Source organism: Oryctolagus cuniculus, chromosome 6, assembly GCF_051225735.1.
Source record: "Oryctolagus cuniculus isolate XC-2025 breed Fujian yellow rabbit chromosome 6, ASM5122573v1, whole genome shotgun sequence".
Taxonomy (NCBI): domain Eukaryota; kingdom Metazoa; phylum Chordata; class Mammalia; order Lagomorpha; family Leporidae; genus Oryctolagus; species Oryctolagus cuniculus.
In genome coordinates, this window is record NC_142872.1 from 96,477,013 (window position 1) to 96,496,325 (window position 19,313).

General features: G+C 40.9%; 1 protein-coding gene across 29 annotated transcripts in view; it reads right to left on the reverse strand.

The window, feature by feature from the left end:
* NCOA2 (nuclear receptor coactivator 2) overlaps positions 1-19,313 on the reverse strand; it is a 299,083-nt gene that overhangs the window by 141,549 nt on the left and 138,221 nt on the right. For 8 of the 29 annotated variants that reach the window (XM_070075149.2, XM_008255625.5, XM_070075154.2 and 5 more), the window contains one exon: positions 4,806-4,862. The exons of 17 other annotated variants lie outside the window; for them this stretch is intronic. The gene's annotated coding sequence lies outside the window, so the exon portion shown is untranslated. Of the gene's footprint in view, positions 1-4,805; positions 4,901-19,313 lie in introns of all 29 variants that reach the window. 4 more of the 29 variants (XM_089335365.1, XM_051844544.3, XM_089335360.1 and 1 more) reach the window with 1 other exon arrangement.

The window sequence follows — 19,313 nt, forward strand, 5'->3', positions numbered from 1 at the left end:
CAAACCAAGGGACTGGTGCTGTGGCCCAGTGGGTCAGGCAGCTGCTTATGGCACTGGCACCCCACTGAGTACCCATACTGAGTGTGGTTCAGGTCCTGGCTACTCCGCTTCTGATTCGGCCTCCTGCTAACGAGTCTGGAAAGGCAGAGGAAGATGACCCAAGGACTTGGACCTATGGGGGAGACCTGGATGGAGTTCCTGGCTCCTGGCTTCATCCTGGCCCAGCCTTGGCTGTTGTTGCTGTTTGGGGGAGTGAACCAGGGGATCTCTGTCTCTCCCTTTCCCTCTGTCACTCTTTCAAATCAATCAATCGATCGATGAATCAATCTCCTAAAAAGAAAGAAGCCAACATACAGTAGGCTCCTATCAGCTAAAACCACATTTGAATATCTACCCATTCCTAAGGACTGAATGACAAGACTGCATGGAATAAAATCTTGTCTACCATGAAGGATACCACCTGGTAGCAAACAGACCATAAATCATTAAAGTATGACAAAGTACAAGGAATTCCCCACCTGAGAGACTAGACAGAAAAGAGCTCATCTCCAGAGAATTTACGTGGATAAGAAATGATTAACAGCAAATCTGAAGCCAGTGGTTACATTCCAGGGGTGTTCTCAGCCTATGTAAACCGGGATCTTAATTGGGATTGTCTGTGGTTTCTTACACCTGAATGTGCCATCATACATAGTGATGCAGTGAGTTAAGGGCCCTGAAAGCAGCCAGCTCTTCACTTGCCAAGAGAAAAAGAAGCAAGCCGCTAAGAGAAGAGAAGAGGTAATGCACAGATTCCCGGCTGCCCCAGTGCAGAGCTCGCCTCCCCCACTCATCTCAGGGACACGCACGGTCCACCCCCAGAACAGTCCTGCTCCCCACACCCGGGCTCGCCCTCCCAGCGAGGGCTTCTGAGTGAAGTGTGAGCTGGTTTTTTACGCATAGATGTTTCTTTTCAATGCAGAAAAAACACTCTGTAAATAATGTTCTAGTCTTAACATATTTGAAAGGAAAACACTAGTTTATCAAAACTACAAACGGTAAAATACAATAGTCACCTCGACCTTAACAGTTTTATCCTCGTCCCTGTGTTCAGTCCATCCTCATGCCAGAATAAATCAGCAACACCAGCTGAATCCAGGTTACACAGCAATCTGGAGCCTGGACTCCAGAGGCCAACCAACTGGGTCTGAATCCTGCTGTACTCCATGTTGATTAGCTGGGGAGCCTGGGCAGTTGCTGTACCTCTGCCTTCTAGGTCTCGGCTTCCCCCAGCCCTCTCTGAGAATGATACGTGACAGCAGGACCAGTATCACCGCGAGGACCATAGGAACGAATCCATCTAAGGTCCACAGAACAGCGTCTGGCACATAGAAAGCTCTGTGTAAAAATTCACCTCATGGTTAGGAAAACCGTGAAAACCACTGTTGTCTTGCTAGTGCCATTTTTCTTCATAAAAAAAAAAAAAAAAAAAAAAGTACAAGGAAAGCCGTTAAAATGTTATGTTTAACGAGAAAATGCAAAAACAAAAAATAGACATAGTCACATATAAAACAAAATAGGGAAAGGCCAATTAACAACTTTTTTATAAAGTTCAAATCTGATGAGGTTTCAACATAAAATTTATTATTCATTCTGACTGAAGGGCTTACAGACAAAATATACATTTTAAACCTTAATCTCACAGTGTGCTTTTATGATCCTTTACTATAGCCAATTAATTTACTATTTTGATTTGGCATCTGAAATGATGAAACCAAACATCTAGCTTCTAACTCAACTCATTGCTTCACTTTGTTTTTTTTTCTTTAAACAGAAACAATTCCTTCAGAGTTAAGATTATAGTAGTAACAACTAAGTTATCACTAAAATGAAAATAAATCAAACATGTTTATGTTATACAATATTAGTGATTAACATTACAAGCATTAACCCCACAGGTTAACTATGAACTTCGGGGGAAAACAGAATTGCTACAACTAAAACAAACACCAGAAAATGCCAAGTCTTACCTCTTAATGTCAAGGACTGCAGAACCTGAGAGAGAAATGATCCCACACCCTTCTCAGCATCGCAGAGTGATCTTTTGTAGAGCAAACCGGTGAAGGTACACTGGAGAGACTTGCTGCCTGCTACACAGACTTGTTCACTTGTGTATTTTATATCCCCTTGGCTTTCAGACAATTCAGCTGTCTAAGACCCAGATCTGCCTATATCTTCCCCAACTCTTTCTCAAACAACAAAACGGCCCTACAAACATACTTCATTGAGTTTTACAAAGTGAACACTCACTTTTAATTCTACCCTTTCGTACCCCATCTTTCCTTCAAATTAAAAACCATGCCAGGAAACAAATCCCCTCGGCCTGACAAGATCAGACCCGATTATATTATTTGCGGTTAATTATTGTGGCTGGAATTCTGATTCCAGGATCTGCAAGCTCTTCACCTGGCTTGTTAAGACACTACCCAGATGTCAAAATGTGGGTCTTCTAACTACAAGAATAAGATTGGGGTGCTTCATCATTCCTTTACCTCCAAAAACATTTTGAGACAGCACAGTATACAAATGCGTTTATGAGAGTATTTGCAAACGGTAAAGGACTAATACTTGAGGTCGCTTAGAGATTAGCAACATCATCGGGTAGGAAAACAATTCTAGTTTTAGGAGACAATAAACGGAACAAATGTATTTGTTATGATGCAAAGAAAGTGTGAAGCTGCACAGATGCAGACAGTTAAAACTGTCATCTGGGGGCCTGTGCTGTGGCGCAGTGGGTAAAGCCACCGCCTGCAATGCTGGCATCCCATTTGGGCGCTGGTTCGAGTCTCAGCTGCTCCACTTCTGATTCAGCTCTTTGCTATGGCCTGGGAAAGCAGATGGCCCAAGGACTTGCATGAGAGACCCAGAAGAAGCTCCTGGCTCCTGGCTTCAGATTGGCGCAGCTCCAGCTATTGCAGCCAATTGGGGAGTGAACCAGGGGATGGAAGTCCTCTCTCTCTCTCTCTCTCTTTGCCTCTCCTCCACTGTGTAACTCTGCCTTTCAAATAAATAAATAAATCTTTAAAAAAAAAAAACTGTCATCCAAACCTTCTTGTGAGGAAAGTCATTCACAAAAGTCATCAGGAAAGTACCCCTAGCGCTAGAAGTTCCACACAAAATTCCTCCCATACACTTAAAATTCACATAAGATTCAGCATAACGACATTTATTGTGGTTGAATTTCAATAGCTGTTGTAAGTGACCTTCTTGGATGGAATACCATATTTGCCTTTGTTTTCCTAAAATGTTTCGCAGAGTCTTAAAGTAATAGTAGATAATCGATGAAACACCTTGAATTATTCCAAAATCCTTGAGCCAGTTGAAGATTTTAGATAAGGCAATAAAATACAATTGAAAAGGAAAACCAAGAGAGTCCAAACACTTCAGCCTGGAAAATTTTATTAGCAAAAAATATTTAATATATGATGACAGTACCTTTGGGGCTGAACCCTGTATGTAATCCTATCTACAGACTACTTAAAGAATGTGTGATAGTACTACAGTTTTTTTTTTTTAATTGTGGAACAATAAAGTCATTGTTCATTAACTACTTATTTGAAACAAGGTCTCTGTTTTTGTTTTTTTTGTAGATGCACTAAACGAAGGTGTCAAGTTTTTTTTTTTTAGTTTTTTTTTTGTTGTTGTTGTTTTTTTTTTGGTGAAGAAAAGCCTATTTAATAAGACTAATGATTAAACTATATTATACTAACATGTGGTCTGTAGACATTATAAGGAACAAGAGTCTCCTGTATTTGCATAATTTAAAATTCTATTTGAGCTGCTCTCATTGTCCTTACTGTAAAAAATCACATGAATTCATTTTTTGTTAAAATGTCTACACACTGCACAAATAGCCTGGTAGATATTATGTCCTCCAATGTCAATTTCCAAGGGAACTTTATACAATACAGTTTAGTTTCAAAATCTATCTCAAGTTGAGCATATCTGCTCTAGAAGTTAAATGAAAAACATTAACAAATTTATTTCTCAGGTGCACTGTGTAATAGTTAACCCTTTCCACATCAAGCTCATGATAATCTTTGGAAGTCAGAGATTTTTAAGTACAACACCATCCAAGGTTAACAGAAAGGTACAGGCTGCTCAGAGAATTAATAGCATTAGCATGAACAAAAGTGGGCAAGTACAGTCTGAAGAGTAATTCAATGTTATTTCAATTATTTCTCTATACAGTGGCATAAGGATAAATCAGAGTACCTATATATAAATAAATCAGGTTATATAAATATATATATCTCCCACCATTCAAAAAAAAGAAATTAATCAAGATCTGAAACCCAAAAGGAAAGCTTTAGTTATCACCTAGTTAAAAATTAAATGATTCCACATTCACCACAGAGCTCCCTTTCAAGCTAAAAAACAAAACAGTAAAACCACACAAACAGAAATATTAAGCTTAGTTATACTTATTCCTTAATAACTAAGATTTAGTTGCTTAAGGATTAAGATTCTTTTCCTGAATTTTAGAAAATGCCTACCAAAATTATTTCCTAACAACAATCCTGACACAGCACTTGACCACAGAGAGAAACAGCAAGTAATCTTTAAGTACTAAATAAACACAAAAGAAATAAGGACCAGCAATCAATTTGGGTCACACTGTATCTGTCTATTCCTGAGAACACTGTCACTGCCTGTTTGTCACGCTCAGTCCTCCCTTCAACAATGCGCACGCACATCCAATCCACAAGCACACGGAATTCCAAGAACATTACCAAATATTAAGTCAGGGCACTTCGGAAACACACCTTGTAATTGTCCACAGCCTCTGCAGTTCAAATCAGAGCTCAGCGGCTTCTCTGGATCTTCACCAGGGGTGGAAACACAAATACCATACATCACTCTTCACAACAAAACAAAAAAGCCCCACAATTAGCAATACATTTATTGCCTCAGAGATAAATCTCCTCTATTAACCCAAACCCACATTATGTCTTGATGTAAACCTAAACACATGCTGAGCGCCCCGCCGCTTCTCGCCTCTGCCGTTTGTTTCTAACGATAGCTGACAAACTAGCCACACAAATCCTTTTTTAGCTGCTGATCAGACAGATCCCCCTTTGACAATCCAGCATGGTGGAACACTCGAAAATTCTTCCTGCTTCTATTCTATTGCTTGCTCTAAAAACTGGTTTCCTTTTCATTGAGATAATAGCCTTTTCTGCAGTCACATGACTCAGAAGCTACATTAGCAGAGCTTTATGATAATACACTGAGTAAGCCTCTACCCCCTCCTGCTATTAAGGGGATGTCTTTTTCCTCTCTCTCTCTCTCTCAGACTCTCATTTTCTCACACATACACACACATGCATAAGCAATGCACACATGCTCTCACATATGCATGCCGAAAATTATTTACTCTCCTTGGAAAGCTCATCACCAATAAAAAGGTATACCCTGAAATGAAAATACAACTTGAGATCTGCTGCTGGAAACAGCTGCTCAGAACAAGCACTCTTTCGCAGCACCCTGGCAGTGAGCACTTGCTATGAGCAGTAACACAAAGTGGGACAGTTAGAAGGAAATATGTATTGTCTTGAGCTTTGCCCCCAGTGATATAAATCTCACATAATGAACACTTTGGAGGCATTAAAGCCATCCACACGTTGGAAATTAATTCCCCACAGTAGTAAAACACACGCAAGCATACTTTTTAACATCAAAATGTACTTATTAGGAATGTGTTCTCATTAAGTAATTTGGAAGTTGTTCCAAGAAGAAAAATACCCCCATGGCCAAAACAATCTTAAAAAATAATGATCAAAAGGTCCTTTGGGTGTGGTTAGCCTGATCTATTTCTGACACATGATCAACTCTCAACACACACATTTGGAAGCAGCAGCATGCCACCTGACACACAGCAGTGTCTCCATCATTTTTTTTTTTTTTTTGGATGTCCTTAAGTAACAGGTGGAAACATGAGACAACGAAATGGCAGATTACATTAGATGCCTACTTCATCTTTTGTTATGGTTTTGTTTTTTAATCCACCAAGCAAGCAATCTGGGGAAGTGCAGGGTCATCAAAGGCGGAGGGACAGGCAAGGTGAGGAGCTGCCTGGGAAAAGAACCATGCTGACATGCAACGCTTGGTGGGAGAAACACTGCACACAATGAGATTAAAAGAGGAGTCAAGATGGTAATTAAACTGCATTCCACATTTCTTGGCTGTAACTGGTTTCCTCAGCACAAAAATTGAAAATACAGTAGGCAGATTTTTAATATGTATTTCTTGCTTTTGATGGTGGGGATGCACACCCAACATTTACAACGTCAACTCTTTTCAAGTGTATAGTTAAGCAGTGTTAAGGGCATTCACACTGTTGTGCAACAGATCTCCTGAACTTTTTCATTGTGCAAAACCGAAACTCTCTACCCACTGAACAACTCCCCATTTCCTCCTCCCCACAGCCGCTGGCAACCACCATTCTACTTTCTGTTTCTACGAATCTGACTGCTTTGGATATCTCAAACAGCACTTGTCCTTTGGTGAGGAAATATTTTTAAAAAAATTAATTCAATATCAGGAGATCAAGACCTCACAGAATCATCCTACCTAACTGCATTATTCATACGTAAACCAAGTCAAAATCATATTCTTTAATACAGAAAGATCAAGAACTCTTACAGATACAACTAAACAGAAGATAGACAAAAGTTATATACACAAAAAGCTCTAACTTCTCAGAACTTAACGAATCTGATAATTCTAATTCCGAAACTTTCAGTTTTCCCTGATTATATTAACTACCTAACAGTGGTTAAACAGACAGATGACTCAGGGGGGGATGGAGAAGGTGTTTACTAATTCTCTTTACATCACTCAAAGGAACCCTAGCCACTCCGGAAGACACCTTAAGAAGCAACAGACTCTGAAATGAGTAGCTAGGAGAGTATCAGGGAACATCTGCTCTCTCTCAGAAGGACCTGAGCAGAGAAATTAAATCAGAAAACAAAATGTTTCAGGTTAAATTTTAAAATTCAAAATACCTGCACAGGGGCTGACCCTGTGGCATGGGAGGCTAAGCCTCCACCTGGGGCGCCACCATCCCATATGGGCCCCGGTTTGTGTCCCAGCTGCTCTTTTTTCCAACCAGGTCTCTGCTTATGGCCTGGGAAAGCAGTGAAAGATGGCCCAAGTGCTTGGGTCCCTGTACCCACATGGGAGACTCAGAAGAAGCTCCTGGCTTCTGACTTCGGATCAGCCCAGCTCCAGCCATTGCAGCCATCTGGGGAGTGAACCAGCAGAGGGAAGACCTCCCTGTGTCATTCTCTCTGTAACTCAGCCTCTCAAATAAATATATCTTTAAAAAACATTTTAAACAATACCAGCACATGGCCATACCTCATAATAAAAAGCCAAAGCACAATTCAGAATTTTTTTACATTGATATTTTAAGAAGATATTTATTTATTTGAAAGGAAGAATTACAGAAAGAAGGATCGAGGGAGGGGTAAATCTTCTATCCACTGGTTCACTACCCAAATGGTTGCAATGGCAGGAGCTGGGCCAATCCGAAACCATGATCTTCTTCCAGGTCTCCCATGTGGTTGCAGGGGCCCATGCACTTGGGCCATCTTCCACAGCTTTCCCAGACACATTAGCAGGGAGCTGGATCAGAAGTAGAGCAGCTAGGACTCTAACCAGTGCCATCAGGGATGCCGGCACTGCTGGCAGAGGCTTAAGCCGCTACAACACAGCACCAATCCCCATACTTTTCAAGATAACTAAGCTAATTGTTAAAGAATCTTTAAAGTCATAATGACTTTAACAGCCACCTAAATATTTTCATTATGCACTTGAGGTCTAAAATCAATAATCAACCAAGGTATCCTATGAAATCAATGCAATAAGCAAGAAAACTTTCTAAAAATTGCAGGGGGAATTTATGACATCTGTCTATCCAAATGTGTCCTTTCTCTGAACATAAGGTCATGAAATCCTTGGTGACCTTATAGATCTCTTCCATAGAGAGAGAGTGAGGTCACAGACATTCTACCATTAACAACATGTGTCCTTTATTAAGTGAAATGGAGCTTTTACAAATTATGTTGCAGCCAGAGCATGGGCAGCAGCAAAATGCTGTGCTCCCGTGATCAGCTCAATCGCAGTAAGAAAGTGTTTCTTGCTAGACATATCTAGTAAAATGTCTCAATCTGGATTCTGTGCATACACTTCAAGATGTACTGCTGTTAGCAAATCTGTCCCTCCATCATGTTTTCTGGTGGCACGTACAATGGGAAAAGTTTCTGCCTAACTCTCCTGAGTGCAGAAGGTGGCTACAGCAGATTTTATCATCAGCAATTTTCAACTTTTGTCTCTACCATGGCTGTAGTGTTTACAAGGAAATTAGACTAGATAATTTGTAAAGTTGTTTTTAGCTTTAACATTTTACGATGGTGGTTATAAATAATTGAAGCTCATTCCTCAATCCAAAAGTCTGAAGAGAGGTAAAGCAAGGACTCATAGAGTAACGCTTAGGTTTTAAAAACTGAAGCACAATCTGCATTCGGTGCAATATGCAGATCTTCAGAGTAAAGTTCATGAGCAGAGACAAATGAAAGCACTATGTCATCCACACTGCTATCAAGACGCAGAACACTTGCATCACTCCGCAAAGCGCTCTTCTGCCGGTTCTCAGGCAATCGCCACCTCCTCATCCTAGCCAGCAACTAAGATGGTCACAGATCAGTTGTGCTTTCTCTAGAACTTCAAGTAAATGCTATCCTCACAGTTCAGGCTTCTGTTGTCCTAGCTTCTTTGTGCACAAAGCTTTTGAGATTCATTCTTGTAACTGTGTGTATTAATAACTTGTTCCTTTTTATCACCAGGGTATTCCACTGTGTGAATTATACCACAGTTTGTTTTCCATTCTCCTGTTAATGAACATTTGAGTTCTTTCCAGTTGGGAGCTTATGGTAAACAGAATTCCAAGGAGGTTCTGAAAGATTCTCCATCCCTTAGTGTGCCCGTCCTGCATAATCTCCACAACTGGAAACAGGATAGATTTCTACCTCACTGAATGATATGTCATAGACACAAATGGCTTTCAAAGAGATGAGCAGTGTGAGCCTTATCCGACCATGTGGGTTGATAAGCTGAGTTTATCAGAGGCATAAGATTGCTTAATATCCCTCAGCATCCTGGTCAGCATCTAACCTAGTGTTGCTCCTTGAATATGTGGTCATAATTTATGTACTGGTGTGTTTTTTTTTTCCCCTTAGAAAGGTGTAATTATGTGGCAATCTCAAAAAAAAAAAAAAAGAAAAAGAAAAAAAGTTTTCAAAGAGGCCCCCTGATAGGGACGAAAGTGCATACAGCCTCAGAGCCAGACTTTAGTTTGAACCCATGTATGGACATAGCATGTAGGAGGCCTGAGCAACTTACTTCACCTGAGTCTTAGATACCTTATCTGCAAATGGGAAGGTAGGGCGCTTACACTGCATTATTATTATGAAGATTCTCTAAGTTATATGTAAAACAGTCCAGTGCTTGGCATAAGAGATCATCAATTAATGATGGTTACTATTAGCTCTTAGTCTGATATGATTTTCAGCAAAAAGAATAAACAATCTGTGCATTATAAGGAAAGAGTAGAAGAAAGAAGACTACACACAATATTGAGGCAGATGAAACCACAGGTCATTTCCATTTAGTAATGTTTCCAACATTTAAAAACATGGTAAAATGTCAGTAAGTTCTGAATCCAGTGGCGGGCACATGGGAATTTATTGTACTTTTCTGAATTTCTGTGATGCGAATGTCCAAATAAAAATTGAGTACCACCAATTTTGATAAAATTTGATAAAATTTGATAAAATTTGATAAATTTTGATAATTTGATAAAATTTGATAAAATTTGATAAATTTATAAATTTTGATAAATTTGATAAAAATTGAGTACTGCACCAAAAAGTAGCAACTCTTTAATCTACAAAGATTTCTTTATACACTATGGCCACATATTTACTTACATGATTAAAAAGGTCACAATGCTCATTTGAACTTGCTGTTTCCAATAGGCATGAATCTGCCTAAAATTATGTTACTAGGGCCCCTGACCTCCTCCCTCAGGAAGTCAGTCAGAGGTAGAGGAAAAGGCTTATCTTTAAATATCCTGCTTATGGTTATCATTCACCTAACACTAACTAGAATTTTTATTCTTTTCATGGGTAGGAAAATGAGCCTTAGAGAAGGCCCAACGGTGCTTAGCTAGCAACGAGCACTATTTTGTTGGGTTATTTCCAATAAAAGGCTTATGCAAACAGCAGTACTGTCTATGATACTACTGCTGTAGATTATACCCACACAGAGAGGGCTGGGGAGAAGCACTACAGAGTGCAAAGACTTCTAAACACTGCTCTGCCAAGTTCCCACTTCGAGAAATGAAATAATACACAAATAGCATACTACAGTTCCATCTCAGCATTTGTACTGCATCCAAGGATTGCAGAGGCTGCAAACTACAGTGGCAGGCTCTTCCCAATGAGTGCATATGTAAACTGCTCTCAACTAAGTCAGCTCTGAAAAGTTCCTTCATTCTTTGAAGTCAGTAGGTTAAAGCTGAAATCCTTAGGTGATCTGTGAGCCAGAAGTAATGAGAACCCTGGTGGTCTTTCAGGGTTTACACCTTACACATCTTGGGCTTCCAAAAATGCCGAAGGCTCACAGAGATAATTATATACCACAAGAATTTGATTCATGGATGAATCCAGCCCTTGGAGATTAGCATTATTCCCTCAAAGAGATGGAGAGCACTGCACTCCCCCCACTCCCATTTGTTGCTTCCCGCCCAAATGTCTCCAGTGACCAGGAGGGAACTCACAGGAAGCAGGAACCAGAAATTAGAAGCCAGATTCAGGACTTAAAACCAAGCACCATGGTGTAATATGGACCTCTTAACCATGAGGCCAAATGCCTCTCCCAGCATATTTTTTGATGGTGGATGGCTATGGCTTTACACACCTTCTTGCCACCCTTACCTCTCTGAATTAAGAAGATTAGCTCTTCTGACGTGGCTGTTTTCTAGTTCTCCTAAATATTAACTTCTCCCAGATAGAGCCAGAGAGTGTGACAATCACACACACCAGAACACTACAAGAATCTGCCCGCCGGTCCTACTACATCCTAAAGACACTGCACAGGTCATGGATAGTAAGGCTTCTAGGTCTATTCTTGACAACCTGTTTCAACAAAGATCAGACTAAAAAGCTTTCATTTATTCACAAACTTGGCCATACAACTGGAACCGTCAAAGATAAAAAGCTACTCTTTGGGGGCTGGCGCAGTGGCTCACTTGATTAATCCTCCACCTGCGGCACCGGCATCCTATATGGGCACCAGATTCTGTCCCAGTTGCTCCTCTTCCAGTCCAGCTCTCTGCTGTGGCCCGGGAAGGCAGTGGAGGATGGCCCAAGTGCTTGGGCCCTGCACCTGCATGGGAAACCAGGAGGAAGCACCTGGCTCCTGGCTTCGGATCGGTGCAGCGCCGGCCATAGCAGCCATTTGGTGGGTGAACCAACGGAAGGAAGACCTTTCTCTCTGTCTCTCTCTAACTCTACCTGTTCAGAAAAAGAAAAAAAAAAAAAAAAAAAGAGCTACTCTTTGTAGAGATGCTATATTCTGGGGCAAATCATTAATTATTCATCTATTCCAAGTTTCCACAAGCACAAGACGCACTTGTGACAAAGGCGTGAAGGAACATGTGTTTTATGTTAGTAAGACTGCACCTCTCTCAGTGTATCACTGCTTCTTAGCACCCTGAGCCAATTCTGATTAGCTTCCAGTGTCACTTGAAAAATGCCTTTTGAATGAGGCTAATTTCTTTCACCTTCCCCTCACTGTCTTTTGCTTGCTTCTTATTCTCTCTTTTCTCTCAAAATATTGTTAAAATTATTTACCTGTATTATGAAGAAGGTGGTAATAATTGCAATCATAAGAGCAAGTATGAGAGAAGAGGGTAAACATCATTAGTGGATAAATAGAAATTTTTCCTTAAAATCTTGTAAGTTACAAGGTCATCAAAGAAGTAGGTACCTTTCTCTGAAGGGAGGAGAGAACTTCCACTTTGACTATGACCTTGTCTAAATATGATCAGAGTCGGTGAACTCAAAAGGCTTCCATAGCCTTGGCAACTCATGACAAGAGCCTAGGGTGATTACTGATGCCATAAACAAGAGTGTCAATTTGTTAAGTCAACAACAGGAGTCACTGTGCACTTATTCCTCATGTAGGATCTCTGTCCTTAATGTGCTGTACAGTGTGATTTAATGCTCTAACTAGTATTCAAACAGTATTTTTCACTTTGTGTTTCTATGTGGGTGCAAACTGTTGAAACCTTTACTTAATATATGCTAAACTGATCTTCTGTATATAAAGAGAATTGAAAATGAATCTTGATGTGAATGGAAGGGGAGAGGGAGCGGGAAAGGGGAGGGTTGCGGGTGGGAGGGAAGTTATGGGGGGGGAGCCATTATAACCCATAAGCTGTACTTTGGAAATTTATATTCATTAAATAAAAGTTTAAAAAAAATCTTGTAAGTTACAGAGACTTTTGGCAATAATGGAAAACTTTTTTTTATATTTCGTAGTTTTTCCTTCTTTTTTAGCTCCAGGTTAGTTTCATTCAATACACACTTATTCAGTTTCAATGGCATGTAAGAACAAAGTATCTAACCTAAAGGACTCATAATCAAAGAGAATAAACAGAAAAGCAAGCAAAAGTTATAAAGATGGTCAGAAATGCCATAGCAGAAATGATCCTTGAATTATGGAGACTGGGAAGCTACAGCAATCATATCCATGGGAAGTGGTGAGACTATATAGACTTAACTTTAAAAACTGCTTTATAATCAAATACAGTCCAGAAATAAACTCACATATATGGTCAAATGATCTCTGACAAGGGTGTGCACACCATTCAACTGTGAAAGGACAGTCTTTGCAACAAATGGCATTGGGAAAACCAGTTATCCATATGTATACCCCAAAAAAGATGTTGGATCTTTATCTTCTATATACAAACATTAACTCAAAATAATTCAAAGAGTTAAAAACTTGAAACTCTTATAAGAAAGCATGGGGTACAATCTTCACAACAATGAATATGGTAACGGTTTCTTGGATATGACACTAAAAGCACAAACAACAAAAGAACACAGAGACTGGATTCCATCAACAAAAATACCTTTGTGCAGCAAAGAAGACAATCAATGGAGTGATAATCTCCCATGGGATAGGAGAAAATACTTACAAATCACATATTTGATATACAATTAATTTCCAGAATATATAGATAACTCCTACAATGCAACAGCATAAAACAAAGATTTTGATTTAAAAATGGGCAGAGGGGCCAGTGCTGTGGCGTAGCAGGTCAAGCTGCAGCCTTCAGTACTGGCATCCCATATGGCCACTGGTTCAAGTCCTGGATGCTCTACTTCTGATCCAGCTCTCTGCTATGGCCTGGGAAAGCAGGAGAAGATGGCTCAAGTCCTTGGGCTCCTGCACCCGCATGGGAGACCTGGAGGAAGCTCCTGGCTCCTGGCTTTGGATCGGCCCAGCTCTGGCAGTTATAGCCATTTGGGATACACATGACTGCTCTACAATGACTACAACCTCCAAGTCTGTTAGAGCCACCTGCTGTGTGCCCAAGGTTTCAAGTGACTCATGTTAATTTATCAGTAGTTCAAGAAATGGAATTACTTCGGAACTTTTTCTAGCAGATTTACAAAACAGGAGATCAGAACCGTGTATCAACAAAGCAAAAAAAGAACTCACAAAAAGCTTAGAGGGGGCTGGTGCCGTGGCTCACTTGGTTAATCCTCCTCCTGTGGCGCTGGCATCCCATATAGGCGCCAGTTCTAGTCCCGGTTGCTCCTCTTCCAGTACAGCTCCCTGCTGTGGCCCGGAAAGCAGTGGAGGATGGCCCAAGTGCTTGGGCCCTGCACCCGCATGGGAGACCAAAAGGAAGCACCTGGCTCCTGGCTTCGGATCAGCACAGTGCCTGCCATGGTGGCCATTTGGGGAGTGAACCAACGGAAGAAGAACCCTTCTCTCTGTCTCTGTCTCTCACTGTCTATAACTCTACCTGTCAAATAAATAAATAAAAAGCTTAGAGAACAATTTACTTAATCTAGAAGTGAGGGATCTAAGAATAATTTAGAGAGTTTTCTCAAACAAGCAATGAAAAGCACACATGGGTGACGGTTATATACACCAAGCTAATGGATGATTCCTAATTTATTTCTGTTTTTCTGTGGAATAAACAATAGGATATATTAATTCAAAGACAAAAATACATCGACACAAAATGAGACTCTGAGCCTCTCGAGGCTGAATCCTATCATGGGATGTGTCAAGTTCACCAAGTGCATGGCACACATGGCTGCCGTTACCGCCTCTTCCGTTGCACAGCCGACGATGCTAATTAAGCACTTCTGAGCCTGTATGTGGCCTCTCAATTCTCCTCAACACAGCACTCCAGGCAATCACTATAATCAATAGGAGTTGGCACCACTATGAAGCCTGCTTGCCATCAAGCACCAGGGTGAGAGTAGGAAATGGGGGAGAGTTGGGGTGGCAGAAAAAATCTGGGGTAGTCTCTGCTAGTGGAAAGAGGATGTCCCACACTCAGCAGATCTGTGGGACAAGCTGGCTCCTTGAGTCGAAGTGGAATCAGTTGATGTGAATAGGCTACTCCCCCATCCCGGGCCTGTTTTAGACATGAATAAAGATCCAGCCAAATCCTCAGTGATGCAATAAACTCCACAGTTCTTCACACTGGAGTGAACTGAGGAGCACAATTAGAGATATGATCTTGAAGTTTTTTTTTTTTTTTTTTTAAACAAAAATGCTTTGTTAGGGGCATGTGCATCACGCAGTGGCTCAGTCGCTGCTTAGGACATCCGCATCCCATATCAGAGTGCCTGATTTGAGACCCAGCTACTCCGCTTCTGATCCAGCTTCCTACTAGCGTGTACCCTGGGAGGCAGCAGATGATGGTCCAGATACTTAGGTTGCTGCCACACATGTGAAAGGCCAGATTGAGTCCTAGGCTCCTGGCTTTGGCCTGGCCCAGCCCAGCCCTGTCTGTTGCTGGCATATGGGGAGTGAACCAGCAGACAGAAGATCTCTGTTTCTGTCTAAAGTCTCGTAGACTGGGCAGCTACTCACAATCCTAATTCTGCTGCTTCTGCCCAGGTTTCTACTCAAATCATATTCTCAACCATTCCGAGAGATCAGAGAGTAGAACAGAGGGGCAGGGAAAGGAAGCAGGTTTGCAAGTGATAGAACAGTTTTTCAGAGACACCCAGAGCTGTGCATGGATCTTAACCCGCAAGTGGACCAAAGGTAGCTACTCCACTGCTATACATGGGAAATTCAAGACGATCTGGGTCAAATCAGGAAGAAGCAGTGCAACTATTTTTGTTTTGAATACTTTCCCCTTTAAACATGGCCAACTATGTGATAAAGGAGTCCCATTCTTTTAAGTCATCCTACTCTAATACAACAGGCTAAACACATTTAATAAACTAAAGCAAAAAATGGCAGCAAAGACACATTATGCTATTATAATTTTTCAAAATGAAACACATTTTGTACCACTTGCCAGGGTACTGCTCTATCTTGAACAGATATTCAAGTCATATAATTTCCATACACTTATTCATGAGGGCTGGACACTGTTCATGGCGTAGCATATAGCAGTGAACCAATCATATAAAAATCTCTGCCCTCCTGGCTGACCTAATGGTTAAGAGAGACAATAAACAAGATAAGTAAATAAAACACATAGTATATAAGACAGTGATAAGTTCAAGGGACAAAAAGCAGCATGCAGAAGGATTAAAGAAGTCAGGCTGCGGGCACTTGAGGTAGGGCATTAGGGACTTGGTTCTTTACAAGACCTTCAGCCACACAGCAAGCCTCCAATTACTGTGACAGCCAAGACTGTTCCTCACCTTTCCAAATATGCCAGAGGGACACTGGTGCTCTTGAGAACCAGAGAGACCATCCTTGTTCACCCTTCCCTCATTTTCCACAAGCTGGCCTCACTCAGAACCCGTTTTATAACGCTTCCTTTGGCTTCCATGACTGCACTGTCCTGCTCCTCTGACCTCCCTGATCTGTGCCAAGTCCGGCTCTCCCTGCCATCAAACGCCACCATGTTCCCTCAAAATACAGCCATTTCTTCAATGATAGCCTCACCGCTTCTCACTGCCAAGCCACTCTCGGTAATCTCATCTGCTGCTGCATTTCAAGGATAATGCCTACGTCCAGGAGGCCCAATTTACACTTTCAGCTTCAAGACAGCACCTTAACTCCAGTGCCCAACCATTAACCTCTCGTGTTGCCCTGATGTGTCCAGAACCCAAACCCCCACCTTTCTCCAGAACCCCCTACATCCCAAATCTGCTACTTCTCACTTTACCAGTCACCCAGCAAATTTTCCTTCATGGTCTTTCTCAATAGTCAAATCCAATCTCAAACCAAGATCTTTAGGTTCTAGTTTCCAACTGAGCCTGAAAGCTTTATTATCTCAATGGCCACTCACTCACGAAGTCTTCTCTCAGCCCCTCATACAAGTGAGGTCTTTCCTCAGTTCTCAAAAGCCATCAGTCTCTGCAGATAGCATCTACCAGTTAATCTATAAATGTGTGCCAGGCAATGTACTGGGAAGAAAGGACCCAAAAGTAAAAAACTGTTCTTGTTATACGACAGTCATTCTCATCCATGCGTTTGTTTTACCCCAGGTATATCATAACATGAATGAGGACCCACATGGTGACTATCGGCTCTTTGCTGTCAGTCTATATACTCATCTTGATATTCCCTGCAGCCCTATAGGGCTCCTTATGACATGCTGCTATATAGAGTAAACTTAAATTTGATGGCAGTCATTACTTCGTTTTACTTCAATATTCTATTCCAGAAAACCTTAAAGAGTTTCATAGAGGAGAATTAACTATTCCTAAATGACATGTGAGAAAAATTAACTTTGTACAATTTAGAGGAAGATATGATTATAAGCTAATTTTGTACATAACATTTTACAATGAATTAAATACATAAAATTAGGAATAGACCTTAAGCGTCTTGGACCCGCAAACTTCAGAGTCTAAAACATATACCAAAGCCATGACTATCTAAGAACAAGCACTCAATGAAGCCCTCAGTCCTGACACTCACTTTTATTGTCATCCTCTGTGCCTTATCACTGAAGAAAGATCTCTCATATAAAATCTCTCTGGGGCTGGTGCTATGGTGTAGCAAGTAAAGCTGCCGCCTGCAGTGCTGGCATCCCATACAGGCATCGGTTTGAGTCCTGGTGGCTCCACTTCTGATCCAGCTCTCTGCTATGGCCTGGGAAAGCAGTAGAAGATGGCCCAAGTCCTTAGGCCCCTGCACCTGTGAGGGGGACATGGAGGAAACTCCTGGCTCCTGGCTTTGGATCCACCCATCATCTCTGGCTCTTACGGTCAATTGGGGAGTGAACCAGCAGATGGAAGACCTCTCTCTGTCTCTGCCTCTCTGTAACTGTCTTTCAAGTAAATACATAAACCAAAAAGTTCTCTGATTGGGAATCACTAGGCCATATGCAAAGAGAAATTAAAATGACTGAATAATGAACAAATTCACTGCATTAGGTCCCTGGTTTGGTGTTAAACACAAGTTTATTAGTCAGAGGCATGAGTCAAATATAAAGTGTGAAGACAACCTGAGGAGACAACTCCTATAACTCAACCCTTTTGTACTCAACACCTTTACCAGGAAATAGAGTCAGAACTGTAATCCTCCCCTCCTTAACAAAATTATCTAGAACAAAATCAAAGGTTAACTGTCTAGTAGCTTAGATACTGTCGATATGCAAACACATGCTAAGACCAGAAATGAGTCTTAACATTTCTACAGTACTATTTCTTATACTGCCAGATGATTTTTTAAAAGATATATTTACTTATTTATTTATTTGAGAAGTAGAGTTAAAGACAGAGAGATAAAGCTCTCATATAAGATAAAGCTGGCTCACTCCCCCAAATGGTCACAACGGCTGGAGCTGAGCCAATCCAAAGTCAGGAGCCAGGAGCTTCTTCCAGGTCTCCCACAAGGTGCAGGGGCCCAAGAACTTGGGCCATCTTCCACTGCTTTCCCAGGCCATAGGCAGAGAGTTGGACTGGAAAAGGAGCAGCTGGGACTAGAACCAGTGCCCAGATGGAAGGCTGGCACCGCCTGCTATGCCACAGCGCTGGGCCTACCAAATGAGTTTTCTGAATCAACAGAGTTTAATGAGGATGAAGGACCCGCCTGTGCTTGGTGCAAAGCTAGGCATGCACCCAACCATTTGCTTGGAACATTATAATGAACAAATCTGAAGTCTAACTGGTCAGCTTCAGGTGGTAAGTATCAGTAGTGCAATTACACAGTCAACTAAAAATTACTGAACAGTGCACTGCTATCCATCTCCCATTTAAGATACCAAAGGCTGTCAGTATTTTCTTTTAAAGCATAACTTACAGTATTAGGAAATCTATTCCTTTAAAAAAAAAAAGGCAAGATCTAAAAAATGACTAACAACTAAAAATATTTACAAAGAGTTTACCAAAAAGGTGGAGAATCTCTATAATTACTGAAACATGAACTGGTAAGTGAACAAAGCAGGTATTTTATGGGAAATTCCACACCTTCTGAGTCCCTGCACAGGTGATGGTGAAGATAAGACAGCAACTCATATAAAAGGTGAATCTTCACAGCTGACCCCGTCCCTTGTTTACACAGTAAGAGGCTTTTACAGAAAAAATGCAGAAAGGATAAAATCACGTACATGTTCCAGCAAAGAAGGAAAAGGAAGGACATAGCAAATAATAAATACAATGGCAGAACACGGCAGACAAACCCCGAGTCTTCATTTTGTAAACTGAAAGCTTCAGTACATACAGCAGATAATATGAAAAAAATATAGTAAAGAAATTAGCAAACACTTTATGCTGTAATACTTTCTAAATACCAAAGCTTCAAATTAATTTTAAGAACAGCTAATATTTATTGAGGGTTTAGTAAGTGCTAAGCCTAGTGTTAAGCACTTTACACACATCTTATTTAATAACAACCCTAGGAAGCAGATGTTTATATTATCCCCCATTTTATAGTAAATGTCAGAGCTTGATTTCAAACGCAGGGTCTGACTTGGCTCTTTAATCACTACGATATATACCATATTAACTTTCATGTAACCTTAATGCTTAGGGACAGACACA